Consider the following 12,717-nt stretch of genomic DNA (forward strand, 5'->3'; position numbering starts at 1 on the left):
TCATTTAACTGTGGGCATAACACCAGTAAATGGGACAGAGTCTCATCCCATGTCCCACACACTGGGCAAGTTGCCCCCTCCACTCGTCCAATCTTGCACAAGACCGTCATGGTAAAAATCTGGTTATGAGCCAATATGAAATCCAGTTCAATCCACTCTGGACATTTAAAATTCGCCCACACTCCCTTCCAAAGTTTAGCTGTAGGTATATACTCTGCCAAAGCTCCTGACCAGCAGGCGTCTTGAATCTCCATTCTCTAAATACCTCATAGAAATCTCGAGTATTACAGTTGTCAAATTGGACCAACTCTCTCCCTTTCTCCAGCAGAAAGCTTGGAAAAGCGGAATGCATTTTACTTCTTTTGAAGATTTCCGCATTTAATTCTTCCATCCAATCCTGTGGCATTGCCCTCACAATCTTCTCATACATGATCCCTATTGCTTTTTCCTCTACCTCCTGATCCTCCTCCCACACCATGTCCCTCACTATCGCTTCCGGCAACCAACCTGGAATTACCTTGTATAATACAGCTTTCACACATATAATACCAGCTTTTATAAAAGCTTGATTAAATAAAACTTCTCCTTCGATGTTGACCCACCTGTTCAAAAATAAGGGCTGTTCTAAAAATTCCTCAGCCCCCTTGGGCATAAACTGCACACTTTTTAAAAATTGGGCCCAAGTCTCTACAACCTAGGGAGAAGTTTAATCGATTTCAAAAACATATTACTGTATTCATATACAATATCCCCATCCCTCCTATCCCACTTCATTTTAAAAAATGCTCAAAATAACTTTTCCAAAAACTTGTATTTGACTTCTGAAGAAATCTCTTCACCCATTTGATTCTAAAGGATTTTTTCTTCAAATCCATATCTGGGAAGTTGAGTCCTCCCTGATTTCTCCGTCCAATTGTAATATTGTAAGCCACCAAGGCTGGTTTCCCTTCCCATAAAAAGCTCACACAAGCCTCTCGGATGGACTTTTCCACCCACTCAGGAATATCCTCCACCGTCAATAAGTACCATAGCTTAGATAGCAGGGAAGCAGACACCACTGTCGCTCTTCCTTGCACTTTCAACCACCTTCTTTCCAATCTTCCCAAAATCTTTTTAATTTTCATAACCTTCGGTTCCCAATTTAATCGATCCACTTCCTCCCTGTCTTTATTGCACCCCATATGCACCCCCAGAACTTCCAAAACCTTCACCACCTTAAAGGCACTTTCTCCCAACCATTCCCCCCCACCCCTCCCTGCAACCAGGCATTGGGACTTACTATAATTCACTCTGGCTCCTGAAGCTCTACAATATTCCTCCACTACATCCATAGCTTTCCTCACTGACTCCCCATTTCTCAATGTTAAGGTTGTGTCATCTGCATTATGGTGTTTCACCGACACCAGCCCAGAACTGGGAACCACAATCCCAACTACACCTTGTTTCTTTCGCATCATGTAACCTAATGGTTCTGCTACCAATTTGTACAACAGTGGGGGCAGTGGTCAACCCTGTCTCACTGATCTCTGTATCAGAAAATACTTGGATAAAAAACCATTACATTTAACACAGCTAAATATGTTTGAATAAAAAATCCTCATCCACTCAATGAAATTTTCCCCCGAAACCAAATGCTTCCAAAACCTTCAATAAAAACTCATGAGAGACCTGATCAAAGGCTTTCTCTTGATCTATCTTTAATACATAAGCCTCTCTCTCACTCTCTTCCATGAGCTCTATCGCATCTCGGATTGAGACCACAGAGTCTGCGATGTCCCGGCCTATGACTCCATAGGACTGAGAGGGAAAAACTATCTGTGGCAACACCTCCTACATACGATTTGCCATAACCCTCGCCAAGATCTTATAATCCACATTTAATAATGTGATGGGCCTCCAATTCTTCAGATCCCTTCTATCCCCTTTATTTTTATATAAGCTAAGCTTATGACACCTCTCCTCATAGATGGGGCCAGGCTTCCCTCAATTTTAATTTCCTTAAAAACTTCTAAGAGCAATGGATTAAAATCTCGAAAAATTCTTTATAAAATTCTGCACTTAGTCCATCGGACCCTGGGCTTTTCCCCCCCTTCATTCCACTTATTGCTACTTTTATTTCCACTAGTCCTACTTCTTTGTCACACATGCTTCTCTCATCCTCCTTTAAACCCTCTTCAATAAAAGCACTAACCTTCTCCATCGCCAAATTGGAAATGCCTTCTTTTGTGTATAACTCTTGATAAAAGCTGCTAGCCGCCTATAAAATCTCCCCACTTTCATGAATGATCTTCTTCCCAACCTTCAACTCTCCAATTAATGCTAATCTCTGTTGCAGCTTCTCTTGCTCTAGAAAATATCTAGACCTAGAAATTCGGTTGGTTGCGCCAACGATTAGCGCCTAATGAGCCCGAGATTTGGGGCGTTACCCAATTTTCGGGCGGGCGCAGTGATCCCAGCGCTTCCTGCCATATTGAGTAGCCTTTTAGCGCCGGCGCTAACTCTTTGTGCCTGCTCGCGGGCGCAGCCAGATAATGACGTTATTTCATTGTGCAACGCCTTTTTGGCACCCGAACCGGAAATTCAGTGGCGCCTCCCTCCGTTCTGCCTGGCGCTATTAGTGACAGTTGGATGGAACGTTACCAGGTCCTTCTCGGACTTGGGGGGCGCTCTTTAAAGGGGACAGCACTAGTATAAAAGCGGCAGCCATTTGGCCTGGCCATCCTGCTCGCTGCTGGAGAGATTTGCAGACCTTCAGTTGCAGAGAGTTCTTCTCATTGAGCCAGAAGAGCCTTGGGACCTTCAGCCCTGTCCAGAACAGTTGGATCCAGAGAGATTACTGCGTCTTACTCGTCTGACAGAATAATGGGAGCTGCTTTGGAGGGGAACGTCATCCTGGCTGAACAACTAGCAAGGGCACAGAGATGGAGGGAGAGAGGGCTGGGATTGGCCAGAAGGAGGAGGGCCAATGGACGTCGCCAAATCCGGCCATACGCTGCCAGGGTTTTCAGGCAGCAGGTCTCATACCTTACCATGTCGGAGGGGCAGTGTCTGCGAAGGCTCAGATTCGGTAGGGATGTTGTGACTGAGCTGTGCCACCTGCTTGCTGAGGATCTGCAGCCGCGGTTACGGTGCAGGACCTCTCTGTCGGTGGCCGTCAAAGTCACTGCTGCCCTCAACTTTTACGCCAGCGGCTCGTTTCAGGCAGCAACTGGGGACATCTCAAATATCTCACAATTTGCGGTGCATTGCTGCATCCGGCAAGTGACAGCTGCCCCCTATAGAAGGAGGCGCGAATTAATCACCTTCCCTGTGACCTTGGAGAAGCAGGGGGAGTGCGCGCAGGGCTTCACGGCTATTGCGAAGCAATCAATGGCCCCATGGTGCAGGGGGCCATTGATTGCTTTGCAGGCGCCATTACAGAATCCTGAGGAGTTCCACTCCCTTAATGTGCAGCTGGTCTGTGATCACCGGCAGATGATCATGGCGGTCAATGCACAATTCCCTGGCAGCAGCCATGACGCGTTCATCCTGCGGCAGACCTCAGTGGCTGACCTTTTTGAGGCCCCGGCTCACCCACGAGGTTGGCTTCTTGGCGACAAGGGCTATCCTCTCTGCCCATGGCTCATGACCCCGCTCCGTTTGCCTAGCACCCCGGCAGAAGAGCATTACAACAACAGCCATCAGGCGACCAGGAACATTGTGGAGCACACAATTGGTGTGCTGAATCAGCGTTTCCGTTGTCTAGACCACTCGGGGGGCGCCCTACATTACTCACCGGAGCATGTGGTGTGCATCGTCGTTGTCTGCTGCATGCTCCACAACCTGGCCATTCGACGCACCCAGCCAATGCCAGCCGACCATCAAGGTCCAGCAGAGGAGGCGGACGAGGAGGAGGAGGAGGAGGACGAGGAGCATACGGACGAGGAGGATCAGGAGGAGGAGGAGGAAGATGGGAGGGCTCCAGAAACTGGAAGGGCCATTCGTCAGGGGCTCATAAGGACTTGGTTCTAGGCCCCTCGGACGGACTGGTGGCTGTGATTCGAACAGCGCCCTTCAGTTCGCAGTAAGCCTATGAAGGCCACCATGATTGTAAATAGTCTACAGCTCCATTGTTAATAAAAAATGTTCTTTATTTTCAAGTGCTTCCTTCCAGCATGACAACGTAATGGTAACAGAAATCATAACTAACAAACTAACAGATAACTGTCTGGCAACCCGGCGAGACTAACCAAACCATAACAAACAAACACAGCAGGTGTGGACGGCCTTAAATTCGAAAAAAGACACGTCTTAGCACCTCCCTCTACTGTTGACCCCTTGATGGAGACCGACGCCTCTTACGAGGTCGGCCCCCTCCCTCCCTGCAGCTCCTCCGTAATTGGACCCGAGTGGCTGCATCAAGGCTGGGGGACGCCTGCTGAGTGTCTGGAAGTGCTGAAGCCCCTGAGGGACGGCCTGGACGACCTCTAGGCTTGGCGGGCCCGCAAGCAGGCTGCTCCAACTGGGCATGTCTGGAAGCAGTCTGCCGTGCAGGTGGTGGCAGCTGCACTGCTGACGTTCCAGCGGTGGCATCAGGACTGCTCACATGCAGAGAGAGGACACCTGCACCGTGGTCGGCTGACACACTGGCACTCTGACGGGGCCGCACCGGATCATCCGCCACAATCGACTGCTCCACAGATTCATGGCCTGCTGTGGTGCTGCAAGGGCCTGGGGTGATCCTGCCTGATGCAGCTAGGGTGGCAGCAGTGAGTGTTCGCGTGGCCTCAATTTGTGTGTGGACGAGGCCAGCAAGTGACTGCGTGGCAGCAGTGGGGACCTGCGTGGCAGGATCCAGTGCTTCGGAGAAGCCATGGACAGTCCTTTCCACTGCTTCGGACAAGGCCGGAACAGTCCTTTCCACTGCTTCGGACAAGCCCTGGACAGACCTTTCCACTGCTGCCCCGAAGCCCTGGACAGTCCGTTCCATTGCTGTCCCAAAGTCCAGCACACTCTTTGCCAGTGTGTCGATCGACTCAGGCATCCTCCCCACTGCAGCCATAAGCTCAGTGTGCCTGAGCCGGGCCTGGGCGCTCATTTCGGCAAGGCTACGCACCTCCTCTGCACTCTGTGCAGCAGTCATGGTGGCCTGCCTCGCCCTCCGGGGAGACGGCCCCCAAGCGTCCCTACCCCCCGCGCGTTGCTGCAGGCCGCTGGTTCCTGCAACTGGCTTCTCATCAGAGCCCCCACCCCCCGCTCCAGGGAACTACTATCCCCAGTCTCCAGATGCGGTGGCTCCCCTGAGGCTGCCACGGATGGTCCGGCTTCCTCCTGCTTGTCGCCTCCGGAGGCACTGGCACTGGCAGCTTGAGGGGCCGGCTCCTGAGCTGGTGATGCAGCATCTGAAAGCAGGGAGGTTGAAGAGTGGCTTTAGCAAAAGGACAGTTTGGCAGCAAGGGATGCAAGAGTGCGGCAATGCTATGACATGGGTCCACATTGAGAAAGCATGCTGGCGGGGGAAACAACTGGAAGGAGACAGCTGTAATAGTTGAGAACCTTACCATCGCTGTGGACAATGGGGTCGGCAGCTGCAGTGGTGACAGGACCACTCAGACATCCTCCCACAATCTGGTGGACTCTCTCCTCCAGATCCGTCAGAGGCTCCACTTGAGGACGTCCTCCTCCGGTGCGAAGCTGTTCCTTGCGGTTTCTCGCCAGCTTGGCCTGCAGGGGAAAGGATGGGAAGTGATGTTACATGATGCCCTGAGTTATCATCTCATGCCCCCATTGTGGAACAGCCCTTACATGATGCCCTGAGTTATCATCTCATGCCCCCCATGGCGGAACAGCCCTTACATGATGCCCTGAGTTATCATCTCATGCTCCCCATGGTGGAACAGCCCTTACATGATGCCCTGAGTCAAATGTGCATGTGTGTGACTAGAAAGGGCCATGGGTGCTTGCTGACAGATGGCCATTGCGGCATAGCGCACCCTGTAGCCATAAAGTCAGGTGCTAATGGAGGGATGCATAAGTTTACATAAACACCACTCACCCTGACGACCCGAGTGAGGTTGTTGAATTTCTTCCTGCACTGCACAGGGCTCCTGGTCACCATGCTGCTGGAGTTGACCCTCTGAGAAACATCCCTCCAAGCTCGTCGGTAGTCCTTATGATTAGGCCTCCTGCCATTGTCGGGGTAGAGGACATCTCGCCGGCACTCCACTGCGGCCACCAATTCCTCCAGAGACTCATTGGTGAAGCGCTCTGCTCTCTGCCTCACCCTCTCCATCTGCTCAAAGTTTTTTGCGCCAGAGAAGGGCCTGCGCCGATTTGCAGGCCTACAAGGCGCAGAGTGTGGATGCTGGAGCTGCCTGACCCAGCCCTTTAAGAGCTGGCTGGCACCTGGAAGTCTCGTGGTCATCGGTAATTGAGAGCACCTGCGCTGCGGCCGGACGCCCCGATATTGGGTTGCGCCGGCATGTTAGTGCCTTAGGGGCCCCGTGTAATGCCTGAACTCGCGCCTCAATCACCTTTGGGGCGCTGCAACCCAATATCGCACGAGGTGTCGATAAGTTGCGTCTGGCTATAAAATTTGCGCTCCGCCAATTCTAACGCCCCAAGCGGGGCTATACCCAATTTCTAGGCCCTGGTGCCCTCCAATGCATCTCTGGCCTTTGCACAGAGAATGGCCCCCTTGCATTTCTCAACTTGCAATAATTCCCACTCTTTCTTTAGCACCCGGAACTTAGTCTCAGCTCCCTTATCCTCTCCGTCAACTGCTTTACAGACATCCGTAAACCTTTTGTTTATATTCTCTTCTCGACGCCAGTTAGCTGCCGCTCTCTTTTTACCATAACGTACCAAAAAAACTTTAACCTCATATTTGTAATTGTCCCACTAAAGTCTTCTTTCTTTCTAGAACAAAGGTTCCTTCTGAGCATTCTTTATTATATTTAAAATCCCTTCTTTATAAGCAATTTCTTTCAGGTACTGTACTGATTGTTTAAAATCCACAGCCCTGAACCGATCTTAACTCTGCTGTTCCTAATTCTAAGAACCAAAGCCGAGTGGTCACTAAAAAATACTTTTTTATAATAAATCTCCATCACCTCACTATTTAACCCTTCCCGCATTAAAACAAAATCTATTCAGCTCTGTTTTAAAACATCACCCACCCAACCTGTTCTGGAGAACTCCTTTTTTATAGGGTTCCGGTCCCTCCATAATCTCTCAAATTTAAATTTGGCATCATTTTTACAATTACCCCTCTGGAGTTATCATCCTCAAAGGTCATCTGGGCTGAAATGTCCATCCGAGATAAAAATACATTAAAATCCCCCACTATACAAGGATTTTCCACCTCTGCCACTTCAGTGAATAACCCCCGAAAAAACTCGCGCGCTTGCAATGGTCGTTCGGTGCATAGGTATTAAAGAGATCGCAATTAAATTCCTCCATTTTTACCCTTAGCTGTAAAAATCTCCCCTCAGTGTCCTTGTCCACCAAGGCAATGTTCTCTTTTATGGACGGACTCACCAAAACAGCCTGCAAACACCTCTCCCTTCCAAACCTTCTGAACTCTTTCTAGGATATCCTCATCCCAAAAGGTTTCTTGCAGACACAAGTCTGTGCCTTTAAAACTCTGCAACAACTGCTGCAATTTCTTCTCACCCCTTAGTCCGTTCACATTAATCGAGACCAATGTAATCATGGCTCCGAAGAAGGGAATTATGCCTGATAATCTGCCCATAATTTAATATCTGGCCCTTCCCTCATCTCATGCTCCTTCCCAACTTTTTGGCCAGCTGTTGCTTTTTCCTGCAGCCTCCGACTCTTTTTCATCTCCTGTTTGAACCTTCCCTGCTGTTTCAGCCTCTTCCTTGCATTAAGTTTGGGCCAAGGAGCTGCCCTCTCTCCCTCCTTCTGCCCCTCACTAACCTTTCCCTTTCCACATGATGCCACCTCACCCCCCAGTTCCATGTCTCTGTCCCCCTCTAATTCCTCACTCTCAAGCTCTTCTGTAACCCTCTGGGCCTGCTCCCTGTCAGATACATAATCCTGCTCCCCATCAGATACATCATCTCCCATAGAGAGTCTTCCTGCTATCGCGGTTTCTCCAATAGTGTCGCTCCCTTCGACCTCATCTCCACCTCTGACCCTTGCTTTCTTTGGAGTATTTACATTTACCATGCACCTCGCTCCCGCCTCCTCTCGCCCAGTGGACACCAGATTCTTTAGGGAGAGCTGAACCGTATTAAGGCTCGAGTCTGCACTCTACCCTTGCTGCCCTCTGCTGTCTTTGTTCTTTTCCCCTATAGTTGGTGTGTTTTCCACCATCTCCATCCTGTTCTCTGCTCCGCAATTTTCTGCCTCTTCCTGTGCTCTTTTCTCCTTCAATTTACCAGCTGTGTCCTCCGACTGCTCTGCTCCTCCGGCCGTTCCACTCACACCTCCTTCTCCTTCACCCATCTCCTCATCACTCATAGAGCTTCCTTCTGCCTCACACTCACAGCGGGTGGGGCCTTTGTGACACACCCCACAGCTCTCCGCCTTGCAGCTCCGAGCGATGTGTCCAGACTCGCCGCAATTATAACAGTACAAGTCTGGACAGTTTCGTACAAGATGGTCGTGTCCAAGACAATAATAACAAAAGTAACAACAGAAAATGCTGGAAAAACTCAGCAGGTCAGGCAACATCCGTGGAGAGAAATTTGAGTTGACGTTTCGAGTCGAACCCTTCTTCAAAACTGGAAAGAAAAGAAAATAGATCGAAGGCAGGGCTGCGATCGGACAAAAGAATTAAAAGAAACAAAAGAAGTAAAAGAGACAATAAAAGGTATTTGAAGCTAGATGAGATGGTAATAGGCTGAGATTAGGTGTGAAGTGTACTGGCAGGGCCAGAGATAGCTGCCAGGTGTGAGAGAGAAACTAAAGGAAAGCGGGGGGGGGGGGAAAGGAGTGGAAAAATTACAAGAAAAAATGTAATATGGGCCGAGGTTATGATCTGAAATTGTTGAACTCGATATTGAGTCCGGAAGGCTGCAGAGTGCCTAATCGGAAGACGAGGTGCCGTTCCTCGAGTTTACGTTGAGCTTCCATGGGACAATACAAGAGGCCAAGGACGGCGAGGTCCGAGTGGGAATGGAGTGGTGAATTAAAATGACAGGCGACCGGAAGCTCGGGGTCACCCTTACGGACTGAACGGAGGTGTTCCGCAAAGCGGTCACCCAATCTGCGTTTGGTCTCCCCAATGTAGAGGAGACCGCATCGTGAGCAGCGAATACAGTATACTAGATTGCGAGAAGTACAAGTAAATCGCTGTTTCACCTGGAAGGGGTGTTTGGGGCCCTGGACAGTGGGAAGGGGGGAGGTATAGGAGCAGGTGTTACATCTCCTCCGCTTGCACGGGAAGGTGCCAGGTAAAGGGGAAGGGCTGTTAGGGGTGATAGAGGAGTGGACTCGGGTGTCTCGGAGGGAGCGGTCCCTACGGAATGCTGAAAGGGGAGGGGAGGGGAAGATACGTTTGGTGGTGGGATCACTTTGGAGGTAGCGGAAATGCCGGAGGATGATCCGTTGAATGTGGAGGCTGGTGGGGTGAAAGGTGAGGACAAGGGAAACCCTATCGTGGTTCCGGGAGGGAGGGGCAGGGGTGAGGGCAGAAGTGCGGGAGATAGAACTGACACGGTCGAGGGCAGTGTCAACCACGGTAGAAGGGAATCCTCGGTTGCGGAAAAAGGAAGACATGTCTGAAGCACTGGTGTGGAAGTTGGCATCGTCGGAGCAGATACGGCGGAGATGGAGAAACTGGGAGAATGGAATAGAGTCCTTACAGGAAGCGGGGTGGGAGGAAGTGTAGTCCAGGTAGCTGTGGGAGTCAGTGGGCTTGTAGTGAATATTGGTCGATAACCTATCCCCAGAGATGGAAACGGAGAAGTCGAGGAAGGGAAGGGAAGAGTCAGAGATTGACCATGTGAAGGTGAGGGAAGGGTGGAAATTGGAGGCAAAGTGAATGAAATTGTCAAGTTTGGGGCGAGAGCAGGAAACGGCACCGATACAGTCATCAATGTATCGGAAAAAGAGGTGAGGGAGGGGACCCGAGTAGGACTGGAACAAAGATTGTTCCACATAGCCCACAAAAAGGCAGGCATAGCTAGGACCCATGCGGGTACCTATGGCAACACCTTTGATTTGGAGGAAATGAGTGGAGTTCAAGGAGAAGTTGTTCAATGTGAGAACAAGTTCAGCCAGGCAGAGGAGGGTGGTGGTGGATGGGGACTGGTCGGACCTCTGTTCAAGGAAGAAGCGGAGCGCCCTCAGGCCATCCGGGTGGGGGATGGAGGTGTAGAGGGATTGTACGTCCATGGTGAAAAGGAAGCGGTTGGGGCCAGGAAACTGGAAACTGTTAAAGTGGCGGAGGGCGTCCGAAGAGTCACGGATGTAGGTGGGAAGAGACTGGACAAGGGGAGAAAAGATAGAGTCAAGATAGGAAGAGATAACAAACCTTCACTTGGTTATCATGCAGTACTCGGAACTACTGCACTCCTTCCATTGTCTCGAATTTCATGCTGTTCAATAATGACTTCACCCCCTCTGGGAACTGCACCTTTACATAACGGGTTCCATCTGCTACCCATGTTCCTGGATAGTATCTCCTCTTTATTGCTGAGCAAATTTTAATGTCCCACGACTCCAACTTTTTGATTAGCACATCGTCCTCAATATAAACTGGCAAGTTTAAGAATGAGACCACCACCTCTTCCGAATATAGCAGAGATACCTCCACGATCTTATTGCGAACTTTCAAACTGAGTAAAAGTCTTTCCACCTCCTCTCGGCCACTGACCGTCACCTCGAACCCAACATTTGGCTTTGGTCGGCAGGCAAAGCAGCTTCCCTCGCCACAGTCCTCATGTACTGCTTGGATCATATCCCAAGCACGTATCTCCTTATCCTCGCACTGAACCACCACCGTGTTTTCTTTTCCAAACCTCCTGGGGTCCCGGCCCAAATCTTTGGGCCTTTTTCTCTCCCTTCCAACCACAGTTTCTCCCCTAATTAAATTCATCTTGGGAACACTGCCCTCTGAGGGGCCCAGCATGCTGCACCCCTCAGCAGCCATCTGGCTATTGTTTATAGGCCAAAAACACCCTAAAACCTGAAAAAAAAACCACCACCAACTTTTTACAAACTCACTCCAACTCCCTGCAGAGATCTGGCAACCAATAACACCTGCTCACTTCTAGCCCCTCCCACCTAGAGACGGCTACCAACTGCTGATAAGTTTAAACGGATCCAGTTTGGCACTGGCGTGGACTAATTCCTTCAGAAAGAAGAAAAGGAAAATAAAGCAGTGGTGAAAGTGTGAAGCTTTGTCAAAGTTAACATACGATGTATGACAGGCTTAGTTTTTACTGGCCCGAAGCAAAGTATCTGTTATTTAGTTCAACTATTACGGCTGCTGAGATTACACACAAAAGATCATGCTATCTCCTTTTCAAAGGCATAAGTTGCTGTAAAGGTCAAGTTACTCTGTGTGTCCCAATTTGTGTTGCAAAATAAAACAAATTCTGTTTAATATATCAGATAATCTACCACGAGAGCAATATTAAAAAAAGCTGCCTTATTTTTATATTTAATGTTAAATTGATGTGGAAGACAGAGGGAACAACCTTCTGACTCAGAGGCAAGAGTGCCATCACTGAGCCAAGACATCATTTTGCCTCCCTTGTCTCTCCTCTCAATGCTTGCCTCCCACCCCCAGCCACGCATTTCCTGTATCCAAGAAAACAAATTGGACAGTCTATTCCTCATCCCTCACCATTGCTGTTTTCAGGTAGCTGGAACAAAGCAGATGGAAGTATCTCAGTATAGGCTCCCTGACCAAAATTCAGGCAAGCAAGGAGGGCTTAGCTTCACTTTGTGACTCCCTTCAGTAGAATCACTGAGATCAGAAACTCAGAGTAAGAGATATGACTTACACCCCACCATATTATGGTTTGATGCATCAACAAACTGCTGCATTGATGTCATTTTAAGGGTGACTCACCATTGTATGATGTAGTGAGAAGTGTCCGAGATACCATAGTTGTAGCAATAATCTGGAATAGTGCCAGATCACAATAAAGACCGTCACTATGGATTCCAATTACTCCTGTTTTGGCCTCTTCAGTATCTATTTCCACAATCTATAGGCCAGGACCGGGATGGGAGGGGGTGGAGAATCACTTCATATGAATGTCGTAAAGCATATAAAAAAGGTTATCACATTATGAACCCTACACCACCCTGAGGGAACGTTCTGTGTAAATACTCCCTGATCCACAAAGATGATCAAGCAAAGTTCCATCCATTCCCACATCTTCACTATTAAATCTTGGCCCACTGCACTCCACCAACACTATTTTACTCCTCTCTGCCAGCAGAGTTTGATTATGTCTAGTGGTTTATTTATACCCTTCCCTTTATCTTCCAGATCCATTCACATTCAAAAATGTTAACAACTTGCAATAATATAGCACCTTTAACACAGATAAATGTTCTGAGGTGCTACACAGAGGCACAAAAAGAACATGGATGCAGAGACCAAAAATAATAGATTAGGACAGCTGCATAAAAGCTTGGTCACAACGGTGGGTGGTAAGGAGTGTATTAAGGGAGGAGAGGGAGATGGAGCTTTAGAATCATATAATCATACAGCATAGGAGGCCATTCTGCCCCTTGTGCCTGTGTCAGCTC

At 49.2% G+C, this 12,717-nt stretch overlaps 1 protein-coding gene across 1 annotated transcript in view; it reads right to left on the reverse strand.

Annotated features, from left to right (window-relative positions):
* Positions 1–12,717, reverse strand: part of cdh22 (cadherin 22) — a 1,314,714-nt gene that overhangs the window by 668,647 nt on the left and 633,350 nt on the right. The gene's annotated exons all lie outside the window — the stretch shown is intronic.

The sequence above is a fragment of the Somniosus microcephalus genome, chromosome 13 (assembly GCF_052327205.1).
Source record: "Somniosus microcephalus isolate GS21.2 chromosome 13, FLI_Smic_1.0, whole genome shotgun sequence".
Lineage (NCBI taxonomy): Eukaryota > Metazoa > Chordata > Chondrichthyes > Squaliformes > Somniosidae > Somniosus > Somniosus microcephalus.